This window comes from Vulpes vulpes, chromosome 3, assembly GCF_048418805.1.
Source record: "Vulpes vulpes isolate BD-2025 chromosome 3, VulVul3, whole genome shotgun sequence".
NCBI lineage: Eukaryota > Metazoa > Chordata > Mammalia > Carnivora > Canidae > Vulpes > Vulpes vulpes.
Genome location: NC_132782.1, coordinates 21,409,827 through 21,414,665, shown reverse-complemented (window position 1 = coordinate 21,414,665; position 4,839 = coordinate 21,409,827). Strand labels below are relative to the sequence as shown.

The 4,839-nt window shown below is 40.5% G+C and overlaps 1 pseudogene; it reads left to right on the top strand.

Moving 5' to 3' along the window:
• The first annotated feature begins 224 nt into the window (after positions 1 to 224).
• LOC112916554 (tissue alpha-L-fucosidase pseudogene) lies at positions 225 to 1,338 on the top strand (annotated as a pseudogene).
• Positions 1,339 to 4,839: the final 3,501 nt, after the last annotated feature.

Below are 4,839 nucleotides of genomic sequence, written 5' to 3'. Positions count from 1 at the left end.
TTTGCTTGGGTCAGGTTCCACATAAGGTCCATTCATGAGGATTGATGAATTAAAAATCTCTCTTGATTGACAGATGTTGAGGCCAGGTGGGTCCTGGGGGCTCAATGCAGGTCGGGCACCGCTATAGCCTGTAGTGACCGACTCTCAACTCTGGATTGGTTCAGCGAGGCAAAGCTTGGAGGGTAAGTGCCCCAAGGCTATGTTCTTAAAGCCAGCCTGCGGCGATGAGTGGTACAGGTGCACTGAATAGGCGAGGGCCACCCCAGTACCAGAGCCTCAGGTGTGACAGCTGCCAACCTGGCGAAAGCTATTCAGACTTGAGGCCACAGTTCCCCTTGCACCTCTTCCACCCTGATGAGTGACTGAATTTATCCAGGCCACGGAGCCAGTAGGTTGTCCTGACCACAAAGTATCACAGAGCCTTCTCAAAATGGCCAAGTCCTATGTTGGAGCCAGAACTCTGAGGCCCTGGGACCCCATCCCAATAGGGTTCTGCTGAGTTGATGAGTTGGGAACAGCAGTCTGGAAGAAGAACATATGCCACTGAGTCTTTCACTCACTCTTAGAATGGTTCCATCCACTATCTACTTGATAAGAGAAATGGCTTCAAAACACAGCATTTGGTCAGTGTGAAAACAATGCCAGAGCTATTTGACCTTGTTAACAGGGACCTGATCTGTTGGTCTGGTGGAGAAGGAGAATGTCCTGATACTTACTGGAACTTTACAAATTTTCTTTCTTGAATCTTCAGTGATAGCTCTGTCAAGGATGAAGGGAAATGCTCCTGTTACCAAGGATGGTACTGTAGCTGTCAAGACAAATTCAAGCCGGGAAGGTCAGTAGATCACAAGTGGGAGATATGCACCACCACCTACAAGCCATCCAGGATTATCATTGTGATGGAGCCATGTCTGACATTGTAAGCGATTCTGCAGACATTTCAGAACTGGTTTAGACAATAGGTTTCAAAGGCATCTATCTTCTCAATGTTGAACCAACTAAAGATGGGCCAGTTGTTTCCATCATCCAAGAAAGGCTTCTTGCTGTTGGGAAGTGGTGGTGCATCCATGGGGAGGCTGTCTACACATCTAAACCATGGAGGGTGCAGTCGGAAAAGAACACTATCTATGGTATACCTCAAAAAGATCAGCTATGTATGCCATTTTACTGCACTGGTCAAAAAATGAAGTCTTAAACCTTTAATCCCCCGTAACTACCTGGATGACAGAGGTAAGGATGCTAGGAGCCCGAGAAGATCTGAGGTGGTCCACAGTCCTGGATAAAATTTTCCTCATTTTTCTGACCTCACCATCTGCTCTCCTAGTTGGGTTTGCTTAGACTGTGAAGCTGATCATTGGAATTCAAGAAGAAAGGGACACTGCCTGGTGTTTGCTGCTTTGATTTTCCTCGTATAGTACCATCATTGTAATAGACTAGCTTCTCTTCGCTACCCAGAGATGGCTTTTCTAACATGATCAGAGGAGCTGAGCACATTACACTGATGTCTCAATGAACCACGGATCTGAGCACCATTGATAGTATACCTCACTTTGGGCAACAAAAGAAAGGACTGAACAGTTTAGCTCTGAGTTCATCCATTCCTACCTTTGGAAATTACCTACAATGGAAACTTCCCTCTATTCTCTGTTTGATAAGCCTACTTCCTTACTCTATGACTTTAGTTCAGGAATAAGCCCAGTCACCTCACCCTATTGCCCATGAGAGGGAATAGAAAGTTTGGCAAGCTCAACCATATGCTATTTATTTAGCATCAATTGTCTCCCCCACCCCCATCCCAAGTGTGAGAGAGCCTGGGGAGGAAGGAAAAGGTTTCTAGGCTGCTAATGTTCAATCTTTAGAAGTTTCTGAAGAAAACTAGTACCTCTGAATTTCAGTCTGTTTGAGGGAATACTATTTTAAAAACGGTTGTGATTCTACACTGCCTTTTAAAATATGAGCAAATAAATACATTTACATGTCAAAAGATTTATATATCTCCCTATCAGCTCTCTCTCTCTCCATTGTCCCCCTTGCAACCTTGGTTGTTATTGTTGAAGAAACTGGCTCTTTGTCTTGGAGTTTCCAAAAGTTTGGATTTTGCTGACTCTCCCTATTTATTGTATTACTCTGTCATTAGAAGCTCTAAATTGGCAGTTAGATCTAGAGGATTGATAAGATTTAGGTTCAATTATTTTGTCAAGAATATTTCTTATGAAGGGAGGCCTGGGTGGCTCAGTGGTTGAGCATCTGCCTTTGGCTCAGGGTGTGATCCCGGGGCCCTGGGATTGAGTCTCACATTGGGCTCCCCTCAGGGAGCCTGCTTCTCCCTCTGCCTATGTCTCTGCCTCTCTCTGTGTGTCTTAGAATAAATAAATAAAATCTTTAAAAAAAAGAATATTTCTTACACAGTGTTTTGCATTTCTGTTAAGAGGTACATAATGCCTGATTGTCTCTCTCTAGTGAGCTGAGCAGCCATTGGTGGTCATTGCTTAGATCCACTAATTCAATAGGAGGTTGCAAAATGGTGATATCCTGATTCTATTGGTATTTATTCATTTGTTAGTTGGAAAGCTTCTATGAAGAGAAAATCTCCCTTGACTCTCTGGTTACTCTGAGACCAGGTATTTTGTTTGTTGGTTTGTTCATTTTATTTTATTTATTTTTTTAGCACAATGAATTGGTTCCATAACATCCTTTAAAGGTGAGTCTAATTTTTTGGTATCATACTGAACTTGCAAATTGAAATATACTTGATATGTTTCAACCCATTGCATTTATCAGACCACTGATGCTGAAATCTTTGACCAGTTGGATCCTCTTTAAAACAGTACTCAAATCTTTTGGGCAGAACCCCATAGTTTCTCAAAGCTTCCTTGCTTTCTGGTATGACAAGATATTCCAGGCTCATTTAATAAACTTCCTAGAAATTCATTAGGCCTGGAATCAGCCATATTTCCAAGTGTCTTGGTTCCTTTGATAGGGAATAATATTTAGAGATACCTTTAAGTTCCAGGGATGCTCATTGCCATTGGGTTATTCATTGTTTACAGGCCTTTCCAGTGGACAGAACCAGAAAATGAGGTTTTTTTTTTTTTTTTAAACATAAAGCGCATTCTGAATCAGAATTGCTATGTCAGATTTATTTGCAGAACTATAGACTTTTTATAGAATTGATCTCATTGATCTTATATTTGTGTCTGCTCTCACTTAAGCTGAAAGCCCCAGGCCCCAGTGACACCAGTATATATGCATTTTTGCTTTAGCTCACACTACCAATACAATAGTTTCAGAACACCAATACCCAAACCACCACAATATGATTATTACAGCAATCAATTGCTATTGACTATGAATCAATAGCAAGTCTGGGGGAATTACTCTACAACCTAGCATGGAGTTAACTCTAAATTATAACTTAAAAGTAATAAAATGACTGACACATATAATTGCATGAAAACAAGTGTTTCACGTTTAATTCACATGAGTTATATGAGGCCCATTTTGCAGATGAGAAAACTGAGACTCAGAGAAATTTTGCCAAAGTCTACAGTTAGTAAATGGCAGAGATGGGACTTGAACATAAAGAAATTCTAACTCATTATGCACTGAGCCACCTAGATTTCTGTCCATTCTATGTGCATTCAGAAAATCAGAGAATAAACATTTTCCAGACCCCACTCATAATTGGGAAATAAAATCTTATTAATACTATGAGGCCAGTATTATGATTATTGTTGTTGTTATTATTGGTTTGATACAGACTTCATGTTGAGTTGCAGAAGAGCTTTAAAAGGCATAGGAGTCTTGGGAAAGAGACTTCAGTGTATCTTTAAGTATAAAATGTAAATATAATATGACACTGAGCATGGAAATTTATATCTTTTAGTTTTTATTCTTGGTTAGGACTCTGTTACATTCCTGCAGCCTATTCTTCCTCATATCCCTGTACTGTGAAACATCATCCCAACCTTCAGAATTCTGCTTTAAATATAAGAAAATTGAAAGACTCTTAAGATCTCTTAGTTTGTTATTGGCAAAGGCAGTGGCCTGGCTAATTCCTTTAATGGGAACAGTTCAAACTGCTTGTTGGGCTTATAAAGAGAGGAGGTGCCAACTGATCCAACGGTTCTCTTCTTGGTTGGTACTTGATGTTTGTACAACCTTTATTTCTGTCCTTCCCAGCTTTTAATTTGTTCATGTTTTAATTATTCATTTTCTTCCAGTACAACTTCTGCCTAGCCAACAAATACTGAATTTCTCTTTCTGTTTCTTCAAGAAAACTTTTAAAACCAATTATGCTTTGTCTCAGTCAGGAGCATGGCTATGTATCGGGGTTTTGTTAGAGCGATGAAATCCATCTGTTCATTTCATAAAGATGTATTAAGCACTGATTAATGTACCAGGCATTGTTCTAGGTGTTAGAGATGCAGAGAGGACAAGGTAGACAAGTTTTTGCTCTCAGGGGCCTTACCTTCTTAGGAGGAGACAGAGGAAAAACAATGAACAAATAAAAGCCAGATACTGTCAGAGGAGACATATTCTGTGAATAAAACCTTAAACACAGTGATGTGGTAGGGACTGGGGCAGGGAACTTCCTCAACTTGGATGGTCAGAGAAGAAATCCCCGTCTAAGATTTTTTTTTAAGATTTTATTTTTAAGTAATCTCTCCACCCAACATGGGGCTCAAACTCACAACCCATAGATCAAGAGTCACTAGCTCTATCAACTGAGGGAGCCAGGTGCCCTGTCCCTGTCTAAGATTTGAGCTACATGAACACTCAGGGAGAGAGATGTCAAGGCAGAAGGAACAGTGCAAAGGCCTAAGGTAGGAATACATT